Genomic DNA, 26603 nt, shown 5'->3' on the forward strand with positions numbered 1-26603 from the left:
CATACAACAGGGAGTTCGGTAACCTAGCATGGTATGCAACTGAGGAAGTTTCCACTGATGCCAAGAAGCAAGCAAGGTTCCGCAAGGGACTTAGCCCTGAGCTTCGCCGTGACCTCCGTCTGCATGAGTGCACATCTTTTCAGAAGCTTGTTAACAAGGCCATCAATGTTGAGTCGGGTCAGTCTGATTATGAAGCAACACGCAAGCATGGCCGCGACATGGGTTCCTCATCCGGTGCTGGTCCACAGAAGCGCCGGGTGTGGGTGCCTAACACTGCCCTGCCACCCAGGTTCACACCGAGGCCATCCTATTAGGCGCCTCGTCCAGCTCAACAGTATGCACCAGCCAAGCCCTATGGTGGTCCAACCAACAATGCTCCTCCACACACCAGCTCCGTGACATGCTTCAAGTGTGGGGAATCGGGCCACTACCTGCGCGAGTGTCCCCAGACCAACCCCAACCAGTCTGGAAAAGCTGTTGGCCGTGGCAAGCCGACAGGGAAAGTGTTCTACGCCTAGCCGGCCACCGCTGCACGTGGCCATGTCAACTGTATCTCTGCTGAATAAGATCAAGAGGATCCAAACGTCGTTCTTGGTACGCTCCTTGTTAACTGCCACCCGACATCTATTCTTTTTGATACTGGAGCATCTCATTCATTTATATCCGAGAGCTATGCTCGACTGCATAACACCACACTCTGTGAGATGCCCACCTCTATGGTAATTCAAACCCCGGGATCCAAATGGCAAACTTCTAGAGTAAGCCATGGGAATGAAATTCAAGTCGACAGACTTGTTTTTCTCACATCTTTGATAGCTCTCAAATCTTCGGATATTAATATCATCTTGGCTATGGACTGGATGTCAGCCCATCATGCTAAGATTGATTGCTTCTCTAGGACTGTTCAACTCACACATCCTTCAGGAAAGAGAGTCAATGTCTTGACCCGAGTAGCCAAGCGACAGCTATATTCTCTTAACGTCAGTCCGTTGCCAGACCTCGAAGATGTTCCGGTAGTGCGTGACTTCCCGGATATCTTTCCAGAGGAATTGCCAGGTGTTCCATCTGACAGAGATGTCGAGTTCATGATAGATCTCATTCCCGGAACTGTCCCAATTTCTAGAAGACCCTATAAGATGGCACCACTAGAACTAGCCGAGCTTAAGACACAACTCGATGAGTCCTTGAAAAAGGGTTTCATCCGTCCTAGTTCGTCTCCATGGGCTTGTCCCGTTATCTTCATCAAGAAGAAGGATGGTACGGATTGGATGGTTGTAGATTATCGACCAGTCAACCTGGTCACAATCAAGAACAAGTATCTGCTCCCCAGGATCAACGATCTGTATGATCAGCTCGCTGGATCCTCAGTCTTCTCCAAAATGTATTTGAGGTTGGGCTACCATCAAATCAAAATCAGGAACGGGGACATTCCTAAAACGGCCTTTGTTACTCGTTATGGCCAATACGAGTACACCGTCATGTCCTTCGGTTTAACCAATGCTCCAGCCACTTTCTCTCACTTAATGAACTCAATCTTCATGCAGTATTTGGATAAATTCGTTGTGGTTTACCTCGATGATATACTCATCTACTCCAAGAACAAGGAAGAACATGCCAAGCATCTAAGGCTAGTGTTGATGAAACTTCGAGAGCATCGCCTTTATGACAAGTTCTCTAAATGCGAATTTTGGCTGCCAGAAGTGACCTATCTAGAACATGTAATTTCTGGTAAGGGTATTGCTGTCAATCCCGAGCGAGTTCAAGCCGTTCTTAATTGGACTCCACCTGAATCGGTCAAGCAAGTTCAGAGTTTCCTTGGCTTAGGGAGCTATTGTCGCCGCTTTGTCGAGAACTTCTCCAAGGTTGCTAAACCTCTAACTGAACTCCTCAAGAAAGATAAAAAGTTCGAGTGGAGTCCACAATGTGAGCACAGCTTTCAGGAACTGAAAAGACGCCTGACATCTGCTCCCGTACTGGTACCACCAGATTTCTCTAAGGACTTTGTTATCTATTGCGACGCCTCGCGACAGGGACTAGGTTGCATTCTCATGCAAGATCGTCACGTAATTGCTTATGCTTCACGGCAATTACACCCACATGAGGAAAACTACCCTACTCATGATCTAGAGCTTGCAGCTGTAGTCCATGCACTTAAAACCTGGCGACATTACCTCCTCGGTAATCGTTGTGAAATCTTCACCGATCATCAAAGTCTGAAGTACATATTCACCCAACCGGATTTGAATCTCAGGCAAAGACGTTGGGTCGAGTTGATCATAGATTTCGACTTAGGGATAACTTACACCCCAGGAAAAGCCAATGTCATGGCTTATGCACTAAGTCGTAAATCTTATTGTAACAATCTGATGTTACAACAAAGTCAACCGCTTCTCCATGAGGAATTTCGGAAGCTTAATCTTCACATCGTTCCTCAAGGATTTCTTTCCACCTTGGTGGCGAAACCTACCCTTGCGGATCAGATCATCAAAGCTTAGAAGGTAGATCCGGGGATTTCCCATATCAAAAGAAACATCAAGAAAGGAGTTGCGAATTGTTTCTCCATTGATGATCAAGGAGTCGTATACTTCGGGAACTGCCTAGTGGTTCCTAAAATGCGAAACCTGAGGCGATTGATCCTTAAGGAAGCTCATGAATCTCCTCTCACCATTCATCCCGGTAGCACTAAGATGTATCAGGACCTACGCCAGACGTTCTGGTGGACTAGGATGAAGAGAGAAATTTCTCAGTTTGTTGCTAGTTGCGACGTCTGTTGTCGTGTGAAAGCAGAGCACCAACGGCCTGCTGGCACCCTTCAACCTTTAGCTATTCCTGAATGGAAATGGGACAAAATTGGTATGGACTTCATCACCGGTTTTCCCAGGACCAAGAGAGGGAATAATGCTATCTTCGTCATTGTCGATCGTCTTTCCAAAGTGGCCATTTCTTGCCTGTTCGCGAGAGTATAACCGCTAGTCAACTAGCAGACTTGTATATCTCCCGAATAGTATCCCTCCATGGTGTTCCACTGGAAATTAACTCGGATCGAGGAAGTCTCTTCACCTCTTGATTTTGGGAAAGTTTCCAAAATGCTATGGGAACCCGCCTTTCCTTTAGCACTGCCTTTCACCCTCAATCAAGTGGTCAAGTAGAACGTGTCAACCAGATTCTAGAAGACATGCTTCGAGCTTCTGTTATCTCATTCGGAATGGATTGGGAGAAATGCCTTCCATTTGCCGAATTTGCTTATAACAACAGCTATCAATCTAGCTTGGGTAAAGCCCCTTTTGAAGTTCTCTATGGACGAAGGTGTCGAACGCCTCTTAACTGGACAGAAACTGGGGAAAGACAATTCTTTGGCCCGGATATGATCCAGGAAGCAGAAGAGCAGTTCGCATTGTTCATGAAAAGTTGAAAACAGCCCAATCTCGTCAAAAGAGTCAATATGACCGAAAACATAAGGCTATGACTTTTGAGGTTGACGAGAAGGCTTACCTTCGGGTTACTCCTCTCAAGGGAACCCATCGTTTCGGTATCAAAGGCAAATTGGCTCCTCACTACATTGGACCTTTTCGCATTCTCGCTAAACGAGGAGAAGTTGCCTACCAATTGGAACTACCTCTGCATCTCTCCAGAGTCCATGATGTCTTCCACATTTCTCAACTCAGGCTTTGCTTCTCGGATCCTATCCGTGGAGTGGACCACGAAATGCTTGATCTTCAAGATAATCTCATGTACCGAGAGTACCCCATTCGTATCCTCGATCAAGCCGAGCGTACCACTCGACGTCATAATATCAAGTTTCTCAAGATTCAATGGTCGCACCATTCTGAGAAGGAAGCAACTTGGGAAAGGGAGGATCGTCTTCGACTTGAGTACCCCACCTTCTTTCCGGAGGAACCTAAATCTCGGGACGAGATTCTTTTGAGTGGGGGTGAGTTGTCACACCCTAGCTAGTTCATGCATTAGAGTGTTGCATCATGTCTATTTTTCTCAACAGAAACTTGAAATGGGGATGACAGAACCCCCAGCCCCCTCGGAAACCAACTAGGGTTTACTAAAAATATTTTCAATGAACCTGAAATGCCCTTCTAAAATGTCCATCATTTTTGCCCTGGTTTAGAACCTCTGCCAAAAGTGGTGCAAAATTTTCTAGGTCATCCTAAGGTCTTTGAATTAAATCAGAAGTATTTGAGTTTGGGCATTTAAATTATATAAATTATTTTAAATGCTCAAATAATCCCAAACTAAAATGTTCCATTGTGGATATATTCCAGTTAATGGCCATGAGCAGTTTGGTGAATTTTGGAGTTGTTTAGGCATTTATAGTAAGTCCACAAAGTTATAGAATAAATAAAAATAGATAAATAAAAAGAGAGAGAGGGAACTAACCTGGCCGCCCACCAGCCAGCCCACCTAGCCGGCCTAGCCCAGCAGCCGCTCCAGCGAGCTACTTGCCTTCGCCAAGCAGGCAGGCAGGTGCTCGATGGCGGCACCAGCGCGCGCCACGCAGCTTCCCGCCGCCCTGCTTCCTCCCCTCGCCTCTATGCTGGCATGGACGACCCCCACGTCGTGCCCCGAACCCCGTGGACACATCCATTCTCCCCCTGCCTCTCTCCCTCGCTCTTCCGCTCCATGGCCGACGCCATCGTAGCCGCACCGTCGCCGTAGTCGCGCTCTCCGTCGTCCTTGTGCCGTGTCGTCGTGTCCAGGAGCTCCGCCGCCCTCCTCTTCGTCGAGCTAGCCGAGCCCCGAGCGCTCGCTTGCCCCGAGGCCTCTGCACCGACCTCGCCTGACTCCGCCATCGCCGGAGATCCCCTTCGCCATCGCCGCCGCACCAGCTCGTCCCCGACCGCGCCGTCTGCTCCCTCGGGACCGCCGTGAGCCCAGCTACCTCTCCCTCCCTTTCCTTTCTCGCTCTCAAGCCCCGTAGCGACTGCACATAGCTCACCCGCACGCGCCGCCGCGGAGTTCGTCACCGACGTGACTCTGGCCATCCACTGGCCACACCACCATGTCCAACGCACTCACCGCACTCGTAGGAACCCGTAGCACCTCACCACGAGCCTCGCCGTGCTCCGTAGCTTTGGGTTCTTCATCACCCGAACTCCGGCGACCGCCAAAGTCATCGTCGGCACCGTTTCTGGCCACCCCGAGCTCAACCACCACCACCAAGAGCTGTGGCTTGCTTCCAGCTACACGTAGATGCCCTCCGCCGCTCATTTGGTCGTCAGAATGCACAAAACCACTCTCGCCGCCGCGTTCGGCCTCGCCGGCGGCTAAACACCGGTCAGTTGACCCTGCTGACCCCTCGTTTGACCATGGGTGGGCCCAGTTTGACCCCCCTGGGTCAATGACAGGTGGGGCCCAGCCCTGTTAACTAATCAGGATTAGTTTTAATTAATCTTTAGTTAAACTAATTACACTGACACACGGGACCCACTAGTCAGGGTTGACCTGGACTGTTCCGTTGACCGCTGACGTCATCCTGACGTAATGCTGACGTAATAATTTATTTACTGGAATTATTTTTATTCAGGAAATTCCAGGAAATACCACAAACTTCAAAAAATCATAGCAATTAATCTGTAGCTCCAAATGCAAAGTTTTATATATGAAAAATGATCAGAAAAATCCAATGTATCCATCTGTACTGGTTTCATGCATGTTTAAACAATTTAACCTGATGTTTAGTACAGAACAAGATAAAGCACTAAAAAGGGCCACATATGAGTTTGAAACTTGAATCTTTGGTTCACACTAGTTCAAACCCATCTGGTCTTAGTTGCATTAGCCCAACACACTCATTTTGCCATGTCTCATGCATGCATCATATTGTTGCATATTGTTTGGTGATGTTTGTGTATTGGTGCTCTTTGCGGCAGGTTCTGCCTCCGAGGAGTACCACGATTACCCTAACGAACAACAATACCAGTGCACCGACCCATCAGGCAAGCAGCCAACCATTTGATCATATCGATACAATCCCATGTTCTCACTTCTGCTCTCTTTTACTGCATTAAGACAACGCGTTTCAAACTGCTGTGTGCTATGGTAATTGTACCCATTTCCTCTACATGACTTTTCATTGCCACAGTAACTAGATGAAACCCACTAGCATGTGTAGGAGTTGATTGAGCCATATGTATGTGTTGTTCCTACCTTGCTATGTCTGCTATGCTTAGAGTCGTGTCAGGTCTGGTTCATCTGGGTGATGGGCTAGAGTGAAATGATCATGTGGATATGAGAGTAAGGTGTTGAACACGATTTGGTAAAGGTATCGATGAGAGGCCATGTAGGAGTACATGGTGGGTTGTTTCATTGAAGCCGACCCTAAGCACTGAGATCTGTATGTGTGATTTAAGATTCAGCTACTACCATGCATTGGGCCCGAAACCAATGGACCCTCTCGACTTCTTATTCACCCTAGTCCTCTATCCAGGAGTTGCAAGTAGTTTCTGGTGTTTGTAGCCTACTGGAGGCCGTGGACAGCGCTGACCGCGGGGTGGGCTCTGATGCGGTAGGTACGTGGCACGGTGTACCGGATACCCGTTAGGTATCTCGGGAACCCTGTACACATCGTTCGGGGCCATATGTGGAAACCTTGGCCGGACTCCCTGCAGATGGAACCTGGATAGGCGATAAACCTGGACTAGAGACTTAGGTGTTTATGTAGGTCGTGGCCGACACCCACGTTGGGCTTCCGCTTGAAGGTTGCCGGGTACATGTCGTGTAAACGGCGGTAAGTGGTGAGAGCGTGTATGAAGAAGTACACCCCTGGAGGGTTAACATCATCTATTTGAATAGCCGTGTCCGCGGTAAAGGACTACTTGGTTGCCTATACAGTTCATAGACAAGTAAATGGATACTACTAAAAATCTCAAGATAAGCGTGAGTGCCGAGGATGGCTCTTCTGTAGGATGACGGAGGTGGATCCTCGGTGGTGTATTGAAGTGGTGAGTAGTGGACTCGAGTGCGCAAAACCATTTCAAGTTGGTGTCTCGTAGGATAGCTTAGCCAAGAGTCAAAGCTGGCTTGCTGCAATAACCCCACCAACCCTTCTTGATAATGTGCATGTATGTAGGATCTGATGTAAGTCTTGCTGAGTACCTTTGTACTCATGTTGCTTTAATTTACATTTTTCAGAAGACGCTGCAACCCCTTCTGATGGGTTCTTCGTAGACGTTGACATCGATGAGTAGACTGAGGCCCAGGTGGTGATCCTGAGCTTGTGAAGGACCATGTAGTATAGCCAGGCTTCCCCAAGCCTCTTTTGTTTTACTAGTTGTCTGTACTCAGACAAGTTACTTCCGCTGTTAGATTGTATGCTTGTATGACTTGAATGTGGGTCGTGTGACCCGTACTTGTGTGTGTGCTATGTATGGCTCTCTGAGCCTTTAAATAAAAGTACTTATGTTGTAGAGTCATGTTGTGATGCCTTGTTGTATTTGCACATATCGAGCATATTATGTGTATGATTGAAATGCTTGGTATGTGTGGGATCTGACTATCTAGTTGTTTATTCTTAGTAGCCTCTCTTACCGGGAAATGTCTCCTAGTGTTTCCACTGAGCCTTGGTAGCTTGCTACTGCTCCGGAACACTTAGGCTGGCCGGAATGTGTCCTTCTTCGTTCCTGTGCCTGTCCCTTCGGGGAAATGTCACGCGATGGATACCGGAGTCCTGTTAGCCCGCTATAGCCCGGATCCACTTGCTGATGACCGACACGTTCGATGCTGGGTCATGGATGCATGTCCCTGAAGTCTGTGCCACTTTGGGTTTACGACTAGCCATGTCAACCCGGGCTCCTTACCATATGGATGCTAGCGACACTACCATATACGTGTGCCAAAAGGCGCAAACGGTCCCCGGCAAAGGTAAGACGACACCCGTGGGAATACCGTGCATGAGGCCGCAAAGTGATATGAGATGTTACATGCTAGATCGATGTGGCATCGAGTCGGGGTCCTGACATATAGAGATTCAGCAAAGTTCATAAAAATATTCCAAATATCCTTCCGGCAGCTGTGATAGATGCCTTCCAGTCCAATGTGCGCAACCGTCGGATTCGTTCTAAGATGAACATGTGGTTTCCCAAGACTATGAAGGAGCTCTACACGTTGGTGGATAAGTGTGCTTGGATGGGGAGGGAAGAAAGTTGCCTGGATGGGAAGATTGCATCAATATTGATATAGAGGACGATGATGAATCAACCAATTAGAAGAAGAGCAAGAGGTGTAGTAAGAAGCGGAGGGATAAGGAAGTAATGACTGTTGAAGGATCGGGCACCCCTAGTACCGGCAAGACCGCCAAGGCTGAGGTCCCTGGCAAGGAGACTGCCGTGTGTGCTGATTGTCGAGAAGCTGCGGCTACCGAGAAGGCTGGGAAGGGAAATGGCCGTAGTGCAAGATCCATCGGACCAAGGGCCACGACCTTGAAGAGTGCTATCAGGTTGAGCTGTTGGTCAAGAGACAAAGAATAGAGTATGAGAGGCGTGATAAGTAAAAAGGTCAGAATGTTGCTGGCGGTAAGGGCCGAGGTGGTGAAGTAAATCCCCTTGGCAAACCTATTCGGAACCAAGGAAAACTCGCCAGGGTTGAGAGAAGGAAGCCTGTGATGATGAGAGTGATGGAGGGGATGAAGACGAAACTAGTGAGAAAGAGTTACAGAAGGCCACTAACATCTTGTGCATTGACGGTGGTGCATCTCTGCACACCTCTCACCGCCAGCTCAAGCGGTGGGCGCGAGAAGTCAATGCCGTGGAACCAGCACCAGTGGCCCGGAAGCCGCTCAAATGGTCCCTTACTCCCATCATCTTTGACGAGGAAGATCATCCTAGCCGTACCACTGCGGTAGGGTGCCTTCCATTGTTGGTTTCTCCAACAATTCTCAACCTCAAAGTCACGAAGATGTTGGTGGAAGGTGGGGCCGGACTGAATCATATTTCACCATAAGTTATTAGCAAGCTTCAGATAGCAGAGGAAGAGCTAGAGGTTACCGGCATGTTTGGAGGAGTTAATCATGGCAGGAGTCTTCCTAAGGGAAAGATCATGTTGTCGGTAATGTTTGGAGGAGAACTGAACTACCGGACTGAGAAGAGTGCTTGACATGGTCGATCTCTCCCTGCCGTATAATGGGATTCTTGGACGCCCGGCTCTGGCTAAATTCATGGCGGCATCCCACTATGCCTACAATACCCTGAAGATGCCTGGCGCACTGGGAGTTATCAAAATCCCATAAGATGAGAAGCATGCAATTGTTCATGTGGCAAAGATGTATCAGGACGCGGTCGCGGTGGAGGCAGCGATAGCAGCAGTCCGGAGGCCAAAGAAACTAAAGGAAAGAAGAGGGATTGTAGGACCTCCGGCTAAGAGTTCGGGAAGCGTGCCCCCACCGAGTGCACAACACCCATTGACGACGTGCCAGAGTGTTCCAACAGCAAGAGATCCTAGGTTGCTACTCCACAAGTGAAAAAGACCGGCAGGGCTGGCTGGCGTTGATGGTACCTTCACTATCAGCGCCACCCTTGATGAAAAATAGGAAAGCGCGCTCATTGCCTTCCTGTGGGCGAATATCAATGTGTTTGCCTCGCGACCATCTGATATCATCGGTGCTCCCAGATAGGTAAACGAGCACCACCTTGCTGTCTGCCCACATGCCAGGACCGATCAAGCAGAATGTCCGGAAGCTGGCCTTGGATAGGCGGCAGTTTATTGCGGAAGAAATTAGGAAGCTTGAGGCAGCTGGTTTTGTCAGAGGAGGGTTGCATCCCATGTGGTTAGCAAATCCAGTGGTAGTCCGGAAGGCAAGCAGGAAGTGGAGGCTTTGCATTGATTTCACAGATCTAAACAAGGCTTGCCCGAAGGACCGGTTTCCCTTGCCGCATATTGATCAGATTGTGGATTCAACTTCAGGCTGTGATTTGCTCTCAATTCTGTATGCCTATTATGGATATCACCAGATCTTCATGTCTAAGGAAGACGAAGAGAAGACCTTGTACATCACCTAGTATGGTATGTACTTCTTTATCTGCATGCCATTCGGATTAAAGAGTGTTGGGTCTACTTTTGCAAGGGCATTTCAGATTGGTTTTGAACCTTAGCTACACAAAAACATTGAAGCTTATATCGATGACATTGTGGTCAAAACCAAGGACAGAGCAACTCTTATCCAGGATTTGGAGGAGACATTTGCAAATTTGTGCAAGATCAACTTGAAGCTTCACCTGGAGAAATGTGTATTTTGTGTTCCCTCCGGCAAGTTGCTTGGGTAATTTGTGTCCCACGGGGGGTCGAAGCCAACCCCGACAAGATCAAAGCTATCGAGCAAATTCAAGCACCAAGGACAGTTAAGGATGTGAAGTGCCTAACAGGATGTGTTGCCGCGCTAAGTAGATTCATCTCCAAGTCTGCCGAGCGTGCCCTACCGTTCTTCAAAATTTTGAAGAAGGCAGGTCCTATGAAGTAGACCCAGAAGAAGATGCAGCTTTGCAAGATTTGAAGTCCTACCTATCTTCTGTGCCTACCTTGGTTGGTCCCAAACCCCAGGAGCCGTTGCTCCTATACTTAGCGGAAACCAACCAAGTGGTCAGTGCAGCCTTGGTAGCATAGCGAGAAGTGAATGATGCAGAGAGTGAGCAGAGACCAGCAGGGTCAGACAAGGATTAGGACAATAGTGAGCAGACAACAAGGGCATCCCCAAGGACATGGCGAGGAAGAAAGTGGTGCAACGCCAAGTGTACTTCATCAGCTCCTTGTTACAGGAGCCTAGATCGAGGTACTCTGGCGTGCAAAAATTGATTTTTGGTCTCATCATGGTCTCAAGGAAACCACATCACTACTTCCAAGCCCATGAGAACATGGTTGTCACTCGTTTCCCATTGCAACGGATACTCCGAAACCCAGAGGCTACCGTCAAAATAGTGGAGTGGGCTTTGGAGCTATCCAGCTTTGGTTTATAGTTTGAAAGTACAGCAACTGCCCAAAGTAGGGCGTTGGCAGAGTTTATTGCTGAATGGACGCTAATCCGTGATGAGGAGGTGATGGGGAAAATTATCCCCAGCAAGGAATCGCCCCAAGAATGGATTATGTATTTTGATGGTGCTTTTCCCCTACAAGGTGCAGGGGCTTCCATGCTTCTTGTCGTCCCCTCCGGGCAGCACTTGAAGTACATCGTCCAAATGCATTTTGCATGGGAAGAAGGAACCAACAATACAACAGAGGATGAAAGGCTCCTTGCCGTGCTCAGGCACTACAAAAAAATACACTTCTGTGATGATACGTGTTTGTCACAGTAGGTCACGTTTTCTGTCATGCATGTACATCCATGACAATTTTATGACAGAATCAAGATAGTCATACCTATGTTGTCGTAGAAGTGTCCCATGACATTACTAAAATTATCATCACGGAAGTGTCCACTTCCATGACGATAAATCATGTGTCATAGAAGTGCTTTCGTAAAGGGTGACCGACACGTGGCATCCACGGAACAGGACGCTATTAAGCTATCGGGTCCAGTTTTGGATCTGATAACCCGCTAACAGCCACGACCAATGCCAATTTTCCACGTGTAAAATTATCATTGGCCGACGGAACCACATGTCAGCTCTGCGTTGGCATAGGTGTCACTCATCCAATGGTCGAGATGCGCCTATGATATGTTGACACGTGGATGGGCCCAAAAGTGGCCCATAAAGTTTAAATGGGCTGTTCCAACTAAAGGCCCACAAGATTTAGCGGACCATAATCGGCCGGCCCAGGTAAAGGCACTACAAAAAATAGACACATCCGTGACATTTTGGGTCGAACGAAAAAAAATTCTGTCATACTTATGACACTTCTATGACGATAATTGTGACAAAACCCGGTATCATCATAGATGTGGTGGGCTCCTATTTCTATGACAAAAAATCATGACAGAAAATGGGCTTTTTGTCCTGGGCGAGCCGGAGACGCAGCTGCATGACATTCTTCGGGCCGTCCATGATGGAAAAAACCATGGTAGAAGCGAGGGCGAGGAAAATTTCGGTGATTTCCCGGTTATGGTGGGTGGTCGGGGGCCGAGTGATGCACGTTTCTCTCATACACGTACGTGCATGTGTGCGAGGCGTTGGGCTCTATCTGAACCTGAGAGAGGCGTTGGGCTCTAACTGAACCCGAGAGATTGCACTGCAGGATATGCGTTATTGAACCCGGGCGATCGATCGATGGCTATTAACTGAACCCGATCGAGCGATTCCTTTGCTATTGCTGCTAACTGAAGCCGATCGATGCTGCCTCTGGATGAACAGTGAGCATTGCAGGGGGGTGGGGGGTGGGGGTGGATGAACAGTGAGCGGTGGGGTGGATGAACAGGACCCCGTGGTGTTGCCTATGGATGAACAGGACCCCGATTGATCGAGCCGGTTGGGGCTGGAAGAACATGACCCCGTGGAGGGCTGGATGAACAGGACAACCCCGTGGAGGGCTGGATGAACAGTGGATGGTGGAGGGGTGGATCAACAATAGCCCATGGAGGGGTGGTTGAACAGGAGCCCGTGGAGAGGGCGTGGTTGAACAGTAGCCGGTGGAGTAGCGTGCGGTGGAGGCTGGTTGAACAGGAGCCCGTGGATGAACAGTCGCAGGTGAAGGATGGAGGAGGTCGACGGTGGATGAACAGTAGCCCGTGGAGGCTGGAGGAGGTCGGCGGTGGGGATGAACAGTATCTCGTGGACTCCCGTTTTGCGGTACGTCACACCCCTCCCGATGAACAGGACCCCCGTTTCTACTGTCGCGCTCCAACACAAGTCTGTTTCCTCAATTTTGTGGTACGCCACACCCCTCCCAATCAACAGGACCCTGTTTCGACTGTAGGAGGTCCAACACAAGTCCGTTTCCTCTGTTTTCCGGTATGCCAGACCCCTCTCGATGAACAGGATCCCGTTTTTAATGTGGCCAGTCGAACATAAGGTCGATTTCTCCGTTGTGCGGTACGCCAGGACTCGTTTCCATCGCCTGTTCCGTCTAAGCCGGTTGGCTCCCACGCGTTCCGTTGCCTCCCGATGAACACGACACATTCCGTTGCCTCCTGATGAACACGACGCATTCCGTTGCCTCCCCATGAACACGACGATGATGCAGTTTCTCCATTCCGACCCAGCCATCTACACAAGCCCTAGCCGTACGTATGCACAGGCGTTAGAGACCCCACCCGTATGTACGTACGTGGCCGTATTTTCTTTCTTGCACACTGGCCGCTGTACGTACGTGTACATGTTACGTGCGCGCCTCTACTACGACACATGCGCACCGGTACATCCACCAGTATGTACGTACACGTTTGCGACCAGAATGACAATGCTACATACGCTTCAACCAGGTGGGTCCCGATTGTCAGGCACTTCCTTGCGTGCGAAGATGTAGCTGGTGGGTCCCACCAGTCAGGGGGGCGAATCCTATTTTTTTCTTGGACGCACTTCCTTGTGTGCGAAGATGTAGCTGGTGGGTTGCAGTAGTTAGGGGCAGAATCTTTTTTTTGTGAAATACGGTGGCATGTCCGGTGGGTCCCTGCTGTCAGGTGGAGGAATAATTATTTTGCGCGTAATAAGGAGTCACTTCCTTGCGGCCGTCGTGGACCCAGCTGTCAGCCTCTCCACATACAGTACTCTTCCGATGGAAGTCGTTCCTTGACCATGTTGACTATGCCACGTGGGGAGCACCAAGCTGGTGGACGACGGTGATGCCTAAGAAGGGAACTATGTGGAGTCAGGGAAGACGCGGTAGTGGAAGCCTGTGCGGAGAGGAGTACGAGGGTTTACTGGTTCGGCTATGGTGTGAGGCTGCCGTCGCCGCAGGGCCTGGCCAGCGGTGGGAATAGTAGGGGCGGTGAGGCCTCCGCGGCAGCACAGCCAGCCATGGGAGGCAGGAGCATGCGGCACGACTGGTGCTGCTTTGGGCGGCTGGAGCAAGAAGACCAGAGGTTGAAGAAGCATTACGGCCGTTGGATGGACAACGTACGGTCACTGGAGCTAGAATAGTTCATATTGACTAAGTTGACAAAGCCCTACGTCCCCGTCAACTTAGTAGGCCCACAAGTAAGCCTCACACCAAGGTGGGTCCCAGCTAGTAGGGGGAGTATTTATTTTTTGTGCTTAATAAGGAGGCACTTCCGGTGGGTCCGAGCTGATGCGGGGGGAACTTTTTTTTCGCAAAATATGGTGGGTCCACAAGTCAGCCACCAAATCTGCCAGGTCCTAGCTGTCATCTGGAGGAATAGTTTTTTTCACATTACAAGGAGGCACTCCCTTCCGCGCGAAGATACAGCCGGTGGGTCCCAACTGTCAAGGGAAGGAAACAGCTTAATAATGAGGAACTTTCCTTGTGTGCAACCATGGACCTCATGGGTCCCAGCCGTCAGGCTCTCACGTACAGTCCTCTTCTGATGACTCTCGTTTGTTGACCACGCCGCGCCGAGCGCAGTGAGGCGGTGGACGATGGCGAGGCCCCAGACTGGAACGACCCGGAGATGGGGAAGACGCAATGGTGGAGTCGCAGATGGAGAGGAGTGCAAAACTTGACTAGTTCAGGTGCGGGATGGGCCTACACTCGGTAGAGAATAACAGGAGGTGCGGAGTGGAGGGATGGCCTGGCTGTCGGCGGGGTAGCGTTTCGCTGCGAGGCGCGCAAAACAACGCCGCTGGACACCGGAGGCTGGAGCAGGCAGTCCCGGCAGCGCTGGGGGGAAGAAGATGAGAGACTGAAGAAGAATGCCGGCCGTTGGATGTAAATCCAATGCCTTGCTTAGGCTTCGACCAACTGGCCCACATGTCAGCCAGTCCATTTGTTTTTTTAGTCCATTTGGTGGGCTGGGGGAAACAATGATGTAGCATCTATGCAGCCCATTTATATATATGGTAGAATTTAAGGCCCATTTGCATTTTTCTCGAAATCCGCGACTTACTGGGCTGGGTCAAAATATCATGTTGGGCTGATCGGAGAAATGTTACAAAAATATAAACACATGATTGCACGTCTATTACTGCATTGGTCAGTAAAATCTTTGCAAGCTTATGTACGCAATCACTAGGAGTTAACTTGCCAAGTTATATATAAACCATTATTATTATTATTATTTGTAAGAACTTTCAATTTATGAAATAAAATATCATTTTAATTTGATGAGTTAATAGGACATGGGGTATTATTATTTTTTAGGTTGCGCGCTCATATTTGGGAAGACACTAGGCTCCTCTCCTAGACTTCTCCTTTGCGACCATCGCCAGTGGCCACTCCGGCCCCGGCGGCCACCTCTCCCCCCGCCGGTTTCCACTCCGGCACCGGCGGCCACCGCCTCTCTACCACTTTTCACTCCGAGGGTGGCAGCCACCAACCATTTTTTGTTTCTTTGCGGGAGGAGTAGGGGCAAGGGAGATGGCCATGGATCCTCCATCTCTCAACTTTGCTTGAGATGAAGATTTTCAACGTTCGATGAGGCAAAAGTTTGGTCATCCAGTGGTGTTTTCACCTGGCTTTCGTCAATGAGAGTTCACTTTGGTGGTTTCCTTCTGTCGTGCTCGATTTCGGTTGGATTGTCACACGGTTAGTATCACTCTTGAATCTTGTTTTGGTGGTTATCCTCAAGGGTTTCATGTGCATCATCTCACGGACAGAACTTTCAAGTTTTTTGTTGCTTCAAAAGCAGTGGGTTTTGAGATCTATAATCATGGCCATGTGGTTGAAAAGGATTTTGAGTTAGTTTTCAATATTTGGGTTTTGGAGGCCCCAACTGGATGCGTGAAGAGCAACTATTTTATCGTGAAGAGGATGCTTCTTGGACTTTGGTAACTAGTGGTCCGCGCCCACGAACTGCCATAGACGATGTTTACGGCGATCAACTCCGGCCATCAGTTTTTTCTCTCCTTGCGAATATTCCGAGCTCTAGATATAATGTGGCCTTGGACAACAATGAGCCCTTAATGCTCAATCTTAATACCTCAGGAGAGGTTCATGCTGCGGTTTCATAGGGCGGCAATCAGGGATATTCAAATGACTTGCTTCAGTGCTATGCATGTGGCAAGATGGGCCACTTTGCTAGGGAGTGTCACGAGAAATGGTTACCTGGGCTTTTTCCATTCCTTCTATTTGCAACTTTCCCCAGCCCACCTAACGAGGCATGGTACATGGATGCGGTCCACGACTGGTTTAAGTCTACTGGCCTGGCCCGCGACCCCTCGGTGGTTTCCTCTTTTAGCGAGCTCTGTTTGGGATCTTTCCCTCATTGGTAGCCTCGTTTTGCACTTGCCTCCTCAACTTCTACGCACTACTCCTCTGTTTCTCCATAGTACAAAAACTCTGCTCCCGTCACCTCGAGCTTGACATCGACGGTGAGCGCTCGTGCGGCGGCTCCGATGGTCAACATTCCTATTGACCCATGCCCCGTTGTGCCCCATGGCTTCCATATTCAGCAGGTTGAGGGCCGCAATGGGGTGGCTTGGGTGGTGCTTCCGCAACGTCCTCGTCGCCATGAAGATTGGGTGGTTGCGACCATCCATCCCCTCCCTGCTGATGCTCCTTTTCCCAATGTAAGATATGTTCTTGAAGAGTTTATAGTTGAGCATAGGCAGTTGGGGTTGAGGGACATTCAACGATGCCCGTTTGGAGAGGCATATGTGCGTCTTACGAGGGTTCAAGACAGGGATAAGTTGGTGCTAGATAGCGCACATGAATTTGGTGATGTGTTCATTTCATTTGTGAAGCATGATGACGGCAGAAACCACAGGCGGGTCCATTTCAATAGGACTGTTTGGTTACTTCTGATGGGAGGTCCTTTTGATTTTTGCAACACTGAAGATTTAGCATGTGCTGTCAGTAAGTTTGGCCATATGATCTCTTGGGACAAGGAAGATGATCACATGGGGTGTATTGTGGTCAAAGCTCGAGTTATGAATCTAGATATCATTCCCAAAAGTACGAGATGGCCTGAAGGGGATGAGTTTGAGGAAGATAGCTGGTCTTCATCCATTGAAGTTCTGGCAAGCGAGCTTCTTGGTGGGGGCCCGGCAGATGAGGATCCTATTCCTTCTGACAACGTGGACCCACACCCATTGCCTGAGAATGTTGTGCCTGGAGATGGCTTCCATAATGCTGCTCTCAACAGCAATCCTATGGATGTTTAGAATGAGGAGAATTGGGATAATTGGAATGTACACCAGCTGGATAATCAGAATGCAGTACTTGAAGATCTTCTGGATGCAGTTCAGCAAGAAGAAATGGCCTGGGCAGATGGGGAAAAACTGCTTCTTGCACTTAGTAACAGTAGCTTATCTTCAAACATGTCTTTTTCTGAAGGAGATAATACAAACCTCCTTTTGCCACCTATAGCAGTTGGGAACTTTCACCCTAGGGTTGCTGAGTGTGCTGTTTTACCTCCTCCTGCCATTGTGGTTGCCAATGGCCTACAGAACATTATCTAGGCTAATCAATCTGATGATGAGAAGCCTCATTTGCTGCAAGGGCAAAACCTAGATACTGCAATGATTTATGTGGATCTTCATGATCAAGATGCTGCAAACCAACTGCAACATGTTGCAGTCAATCCTCCTACTAGGATTCATGAGGCAGCTGGCACTGCTATTGTTTCTGAAGCTCAAGAAATGGATTCTCTCTCTCCTGTAGTGCAATTGGGAGCTGCCTTGGGGTCTGGCTTGGTCCCAACCTTGCCTTAGGGAGATCCTATGGTGGATCTTTAAGTGAGGCAATTCATTGCAGCTCTAGCCACAACAATACTTCTAGAGGAAGCCCAGAGCCAGTTGAAAACATGGGGGATCTTTAGTCTGGGCTTCAAGGTAATTGGGTTAATCAAATTAATGAGCATTTCAGCATGGCACCTTCTCTTCTTAGTTTGAAATGCATTCAGATGCCTACAACTGCTAACAATCACCATGTTGTCTCTGAAGAAGGCCTGCTACTGTGGAAAAAACACTTTCAAGTGCTCTCATTGGAAAACAAGAGCTCTTTCTCTACCAACATTCCTATAAGTTGGTTTAATTTCATTGTCCACCTTCTACTGTCTCCTGATAAGTTTGATTGGACTGTCAATATGCTAAAGTCTGGAATGCGGGAACTTTTCTCTGCCATGGAGAACATGGATCAAGCTATTATGTTTCACATACCTGATAAGTGTCCTACCTCACATGCACCTATTTGTGAGGCAATTGAGGAACATCTTGCCAAGGACAAGGACAAAGAGAATATTGGAGTGGCTTCCAATATGCAAGATGTGGAGTCCCAGGTTCTTCTGCAGCCTTTTGGCCCTGACAATTTGAGGAAGAGAAGGAGTGGAAAAACTCCCCTGGTTAAAACAGAGGTAAGGAGAAGTGATAGAATTAAGAAGGATAATTTTGGTTACAAAAGAAACTCCTGCTCAAATAATAACTGTCTACCTTGCAATGTTGTACCTCCCATCATACAAAAATCAGTTGTTAAAAATCTCACTGCCTCTTTCTGTAAGGTTGCTGAGACGGAGCTGGAGGATAAGCTGGCTAACAAGCCCAAGAGAAGGCAAGATGTTGTTTTGGAAAAGTGCGCTTGGACAAAGGAGAAGAAAATACCTCCAACTCTCCATGATGATAGCTGCCCTTAGTTGGAGTAGTGTTGTGAGGGGTAGTGTGTTTGGACCCTCATCTTCTATTTTGGATATCTCACTGAATGGTGTAAGCCTTGGATGCTGGTAGTTTATGAAACTTGTTTACCTGGTGATGTACTATCTTAATAGAACTTCTGTGATGTATGGTTATTGGATGCGCAGCTGGTCATGTGATGTGATGAGGCTCAGAGTCTTGTGCCACCTTCTCTTATTTTTGGTTGATCAAGTGCTGGTGCTTGATTACTGGTGCAAAAACCACATTTGTATCAATGAATAATACAAACAAAAACTGGAATATTCTCAACTGGAATATTAGAGGGATGAATTCTGAGGACAAATGGTTGGCCTTAAGGCAGAAAATAGATGAGAGTGACTGCAATATTCTGTGTCTTCAAGAAACAAAGAGAGAGACCTTTGACACATCTTACATTAAAAACTTTTGTCCTGATAGAATTAATAAATTTGCTTTCCTCCCCTCTGTTGGAGCTTTTGGGGGTCTTCTAGTGGCTTGGAATGGTTCTCAGATTGCTGGAAAAGTTATTGCCCAAAACAGATTCTCACTTTCAATTCAATTTACCAGTTTTCTCTCAAATCATTCTTGGATTCTTTCCAATATATATGGGCCATGTGACACACATGACAAAATTTAGTTCATTAATTGGTTTTTGAATATTCACATGCCTACTTATGTGGACTGGATTCTCATGGGAGATTTCAATCTTATGAGGGCTCCGTCAGATAGAAACAACCCTGGTGGAGATGTTAATGACATGCTTATGTTCAATGAGGCAATCAGTAACCAAGGTTTAGTTGAATTGCCTTTGCATGGTAGAAAGTTCAGCTGGAGTAACATGCAACATGACCCTCTTTTCGTCAAGCTTGATTGGTTTTCTACATCTTCTTCCTGGATGACCTCTTTTCCAAACACCATTGTGCTCCCTCTTGCAAAGCCTATATCTGATCATCTGCCCTGTGTTATAAAAATTGGTACTTCTATTCCAAAAGCAGGAGTGTTTAGATTTGAAAACTTTTGCTTGCAACACTCTAATTTTAAGCAGGTGGTTGTTGCTGCTTGGAATATCCCTGTGGGTAATCTTGATGTTGTCAAAAGCTTGAATGCTAAGTTTAAGAACTTAAGGAGAGCTTTAAAGCTATGGGACGGATCTCTATCTTGTCTTAAATCTCAAATTGAAAAACTAAATGAGCTCATTTTTCTTTGGGATTTCTTTGAGGAGTTTAGAGAGTTGGACATTCATGAATGGGATTACAGGACTATTCTTAAAGAACATCTTCTCATTATTTTGAGGAACCAAAAGATCTATTGGAAGCAAAGGGGGAAAATCAAGGGGGTGAAATTTGAGATGAAAACACCAAAAAATTTCACACTAAAGCTTCCATAAATTACATGCATAATCACATTGATGTACTCCAAAATGATGACCAAGTTGAAATATCTGATCATGCTGGGAAAGCTGCAATACTATGGAAAACTTATAAGAAAAGAATGGGCACATCTAAAAAAACATCTATGCACTTTGACTTGGATTCCTTGTTTGGACAGAGACAAGATTCAACACTTTTGGATAACCTGGAATTACCTTTCACTTAGGAAGGAATTAATGATGTAGTCAAAGATCTCCGAGTGGACAAATCACCAGGTCCTGATGGTTTCAACAATGAATTTTTTAAATCTTGCTGGGACATTATTAAAGGAGATGTGCTCAAATTCATATATGATTTTCATGCTGGGAAAATTTCACTTGAGAGCTTAAACACATCATACATCACCCTTATTCCCAAAGGGAGTACTCCTTTGATAGCAAATGATTTTAGGCCAATCTCACTCCTGAACTGATGTCTGAAACTAGTCACTAAACTGTGGCAAACATGTTACAAAAAGTGATTCTCAAGTTGGTTCACATCAATAAATATGGCTTTCTTAAAGAAAGATCCATACATTAATGTTTGGGTTGGGCATATGAATATCTACACCAATGTCATAAGTACAAGGAAGAAACTATTGTCCTTAAATTGGACTTTGAAAAGGCTTTTGACACCATTGAGCACTAGGCAATTTTGGATATCTTAAAGGCCAAAGGTTTTGGAGACAGATGGATTATCTGGATCAAAATGTTGTTCACCTCTGCATCATCTGCTATCTTGCTCAATGGTGTACCTGGCAAAAAGTTTTATTGTCTTAGAGGTGTTAGACAGGGAGACCCTCTGTCACCCCTTTGATTTGTGCTTGCTGCAGACCTACTCCAGTCAATCCTCAATAGGGCCATGCACCTGGGTTTACTTACTTCTCCCTTGCAAGTGGAATCATGTCCTGATTTTCCAATAGTACAGTATGCAGATGACACTCTGGTTCTCCTTCAAGAAGATGCAAAGCAGCTTCACTGCCTCAAAGCCCTACTCAATACTTTTGCAGATGCTACTGGCCTTAAAGTGAACTATAATAAATCAAGCCTTATTCCAATCAATGTGCCAGAAGAGAAGGTGGAGATTTTGACAAATACATTTGACTGCAAAAAGGAAACTTTCCCCATACAATACCTGGGAGCACCTTTAGGTCTTCATAAGCCTACTATTCAACAATTCTTCCCTCTTGTCACAAGACTGCAGAAGAAACTTGTGGGTTTGTCTTCTTTCATGACAATGGCTGGGAGATTGTTGCTGGTGAAATCTGTTTTAAACTCCTCCTGATCTATCTCATGGGATGCCTTGATGTGCATGTCACTATGAAAACTCAAGCTATCAAGTATTTGAGGCATTGCCTTTGGAGAGGCCCTGACCCAGAGGATCACAGGCCTGCCATGGTGGCCTGGAGCACTGTTTGTCGACCAAAAAATCAGGGTGGTTTGGGGGTAATGGATATCTTTGTCCAAAACAAAGCTCTGTTACTAAAGAATCTGCACAAGTTTTATAACAGACACAACATTCCATGGGTCAACTTGATTTGGGAATCCTATTACAACAATGATTTGTTTCCTGGCAGTAGTTGGATTGGATCTTTATGGTGGAAGGCAAACCTTAAGCTCATTGATAACTTCAAATCTTTGGCCAGATGTAACATAGGAGATGGAAAAAGTGCTTTATTTTGGTCTGATTTATGGCACTCAGCTTGTTTGCAACACATGTTCCCTCACCTCTTCTCTTTTGTGAAAAGCAAGACTACTAGTGTTCACACCATTATACATACTGAATTCCTGGAGGATCTGTTCCATTTACCTCTGGCTGTGCAAGCTTTCTAGGAATTTGAGGCTATGGAAGACATTTGTATAGCTTTAAGGGCCTCTGACACCCTGGATTGCACTCATACCTGGAGTTACATTTGGGGAAATGAGCAATTCTCAATTGTTAAGGCCTATAAAGTGATGATGGGAGTTAAAATAGTGCCCCAATAATTCAAATGGATTTGGAACAGCTCCTGTCAGCCAAAGCACAAGGTGTCCTTTTGGAGACTCCTTCATGACAGGCTCAATACTAGGAATCTTCTAAGAAGGAAAACTTTTCATCTGGACACTATAACTGTGCTGTCAATAATTGTCCACATGAGGAAACACTACACCATCTCTTTTGGACCTGCCCTTTTGCAGCCCAGTGTTGGGATCTGATATGTTCCTCAAGACAGGCCAATGTTTCAGTACTTGAAGCCTTTGTCGACCTCAGATAGAAACTTCATGTGCCCTTCTTCATGGAAATCATCATCCTAGCTTCTTGGGCAGTTTGGATCTCAAGGAATAATTTGACCTTTCAAGCAATTCAACCTAGTATTCAGAGATGGAAAGTTATCTTCTTGGAATAGCTTAACTTGCTCAGATTTAGAATCAAGAAGAGCTATGCTGGGGCCTATTGTTCATGGCTTGACAATCTTGTTCTGTAATCCTTGTAGTTAGTTTTTTATGTTTTTATTTTCTTTTGGCTTATCTCAAGCCTTTGTACTCTGGGACCGTTGTTCTTTCTTTATACAATATAAAAATTGCAGTGAGGTTTTGCCCTACTATGTATAGTCAAAAAAATTATTCTTTAGGCTAGACGTGGGACAGTTGAGTTGGTTCTAGGGAAATGTACTGAGAGAAAACTCAGTTTACATCAAAAAAGAAAGAGGAAGAAAATTCAGATATAGGATTAATGAAAATAAAAAAATATAGGAAGTGGGAAGGTCTATAAAATGGTTGGACGAACGACAGGTTTAATGGAACCTTATGCTATTGTAGACAAGCTAGGTTGAAGGCCCAGAGGCTGCTAGATCCAAAAAAGTTGAAACATGTCGTGGGCTGCCCATGTTAAAAAAATGAGACCAACCCAAGGGCTAACCCTCGTTGGCATTTTATTATAGGAGAAACTCTGCGAGCACCACACGTCCAAGCAGGGACTTGAACTCGGGTGGACTGGCAGCAACCTCAAGCTGCCCAGCCAACGGGTCAACGGCCCGTCCTCGTGGGCTGCCCATGTTAAACAATAAAACATAGGCCATGGACCTGGTGGGCCAGGGACTGTCAGCCTGTCGACGAACAGTTGTCTCCCGATTCCTCTTATTTTGCTGACCATGTTGGGAACGACAAACGGCGGTGCCACGGCGACAGCACCAAGGTGGAGGAGGACATCGAGACCGTGGACCGAACGAACCGGAGCGGGGGAAGACGATGACGGTTTACTTGTTCGGATGCAGGGTGGCCAGTGGAGCTCCTTGGTATCATTGTCTTCTTTCATGTTTGCGTAGCAGGGGTTGATGATGGTCTCGGCGAGGTCAACCATGGAGTCCTTCTCCTGCCCGTTGCCGACGATCTTGTATTGCTTCTAGATGTCGACAAGCTTGCTGCACCAGATGGCCGAATCATCACGTTCTTCCTTCTCTCCACTGTAGTGAAGGTGCAACCGACGTTGCCGATGAAACGGGCGAATACTACAGAACCTCTGATGGACCTACAGCAGTGGTAGACGAGAACCTTGTCGCATACCTGGGTGACCGCGATCCACTGGTCCCTGTCAGGAGAAGAATGGATGGGCACAAGTTCTAGTCCTGCGACCTTGTACTTTCTCGTCCTGTAGGTACTGCTTGAACTCGGTGAGGCAGAGCTTCACCGAGTCCGGATCATTGGTGTACATCACATTCAACTTGGTGCCGCCATGGGACTGAATGGAGAACTCAACGGTGAACTCCTTGCTGAAGTCCATATCCAGCAGGCTCACCCCCTCGGATCGCCATTGGAGTCTCTTCAAGTGAACGAGTGAGTAGGCGGCAACAACAGTTCATTTTTCAGCTCTTGGGGAACTGGATTCAACAGTAAACTGAGTGTAGAGGCGACAACAGTTACGACCCCTCCCTCACCCACTACACGCCCTATAGAATATGCACCCTCGGCGCATTCAAATGCCTCCTTCAAGAAACCTATTCCGGCCACACACGTCGGTTCACGAGCGAGTCTGTATTGGTACCGTAATAACAAGTGTTAGTGGCTAGTTTACTTAAATTTAATTAGCTTCAATTAAAATGTATTCTTAAAACAAGCAATGCATAGGCTCGTTCTATCAGTGCCACAGGATCAACATGCACAACAATTAGAATTATTATTCTCAGGACGCACATGATCAGCACATTTGCCGCACTTTTACTCAGACAATACTACCAAGTTTGAACAGTTTGTTATGGTTCCTGTCCTCTGCGTCATCATGTCGTGTTTCCTAGCTTGCAAGATTCAGAACCAACAAATAAGATTCAAATAATAAGTACAGCAAAGATGCCTACACATCTCATTGATTCCCAGCTTCCAAGATTCAGAACCAACAAATAAGATTCAAATAATAAGTACAACAAAGATGCCTACACATCTCATTGATTCCCAGCTTGCAAGATTCATAACCAACCCATTAGAGCCTTTTGATATAGTGAATATCAGGATTAAATCTATCTTGGCTAGCCGTGTCATACAACCCAAGAACTTGGCGAATGCTCTTGACCATCACAACATCTGTAGTAGAGTATTCCTGTTTGCACGGATAATAAAGAGCATGGGTTTAGGACTCTAGCAGTCGTAGAGATGGTTGTACGCACATTGGCCTTTTCTTTTTGCCACCAATTCTATCTATGTTCATGATGCGTCAATCTTTGACGCATCCCTTGAAATTATTATAATAGTGACACTAGTTGAAGCAAACTTTATTTCCAAAATGAGAAAAGATTGCGATAGAATAGCTTTATTAAAAAAATACAATGTTGGCACAGCATGACAAATCACAATCATGTTGATAAAGGACAGTACTGACCGGTGTGAGGGGCCCTATGCCGCCACGACTCGATCAGGTGAACCTACAACTCCACTCGGATGAGGTCAACCTCCGGCTCCATGATTCAATTCATGCGCCTTTTTCTACAGTTCACCTAAAATGAAGCAAAGATTGCTTTATTCAGCTAGCAAGAAGTACTTGCTCTCGTGAGCTAGTAGGTTCTTCTTTAGTAGTTGCACTAAAATTGAGCAACATTAAGGTTGGATGTCCTGCTCATGTAAGGTGCAACTATAATTTGCTTATCCTTTTGTGCAGTTCCACTAAAATAAAGTGACATTGTGGTGACAGTGACGACTCATCTTGCAAAGGGTAATAAAATGTTGCATGAGATTACCAACAGAATTTGACGGAGATTTTGGGAACTCTAGTCACCATTTTGTGCAGTTCCACCAAAATTGAGAGATGTTGCCCACGTGACATTTTAGTTGAACAGCACAAGATACTCATTCCAAAAAAAGTGTTTTGTGCAGTTCACCAAAAGGTCAAAATAGCAACAAGGTGAAATGGATATCCCTATCTGCACAAAAAGATAGAAAGGAAACAGTTGCTGGTCAATAAGAATATTCAAAACATACACGAAATGAAAAGAAGCATCTTAATTATTGTCATGGCAATCACGCAAGGACAGTAGAATTTTTAAAACATCAGTAATGCTTCATGTTACTGGAAGCATTACGATCAGCAATGACATTCGTCAAATATAGGTTTACTTTAATTGTGGCATTGCTTGTTTACCAGATACAGTAAATCAACAACAGCTAAAGAGTTGGTTTAAGGGCATGGGACCATGGGGACACCAGGTCACTCAGCAGCGTAAAGAAGCAACTTACATATCATACTTGGGAAAACAGTAGGAGTACCATTTGTTAACATAGTTTAATTGCATAATATATCACTGGAGGCATTAGATTAGCAATAAAGCCGGTTAGACATGTCCTTAAGGTAACAGTGTGATCGCTTTATTTTACATGCGCCCTTACATTAAATACAGCAAAAGGTTGGTATAAGGACATGCGATAATGGACGCTTCAGCACAATGTACCTACAAAGACGCATAAAGTGGTGATGCCGAGTTTGTTCATGCTTTGTAAGGGCAGCCAATCTTATCCTGGAGAACTTTTATTATGTGAGGGCAGCAAATCTAATCCTGGAGACCTTTTACTAGGTGAGGGCAGCAAATCTAATCCTAGAGACCTTTTACTATGTGAGAGCAGCAAATCTAATCCTAGACATACTCTGTTGACTTGTCCACCAGCTGCCACTCTCTATCCATTTTCCACCAATAATAGATCTGTTCCTTATCTAGTTTGTACTGAGTTTTCCCATTATTTCCCTTTTCAACCAAGAGACCGATTGGGTACTCGGTCTCCACTACTTTGCCCCTGTTATTTCCTCTTTGAATCAAGTCCTAGATTCATGCTACGACTTTCCCCCCTTTCTTCGTTGTTTGAACCAAGTCCTAGATTTGAATGCATGAAGTAGCTTTACCTCTAATAATACTAAAAATTTAGGTGGATTTGGAAGAGCTGATGGAAGTAGAAAAAGATGCACATGCAGACACGTTGGGAGCTGGGGCAGTAGAGCAAGGCCGCTTTCGAAGAACTTATACCTGAGGTTCGTTGGGATGTCGGCGGCGGCAGGTCCGATCTGCGCACAATATGGCAGGGATGAAGAAGGGCCGGAGGACCTCCCG

Source organism: Triticum dicoccoides, chromosome 4B (genome assembly GCF_002162155.2).
Source record: "Triticum dicoccoides isolate Atlit2015 ecotype Zavitan chromosome 4B, WEW_v2.0, whole genome shotgun sequence".
Classification (NCBI taxonomy): Eukaryota; Viridiplantae; Streptophyta; class Magnoliopsida; order Poales; family Poaceae; genus Triticum; species Triticum dicoccoides.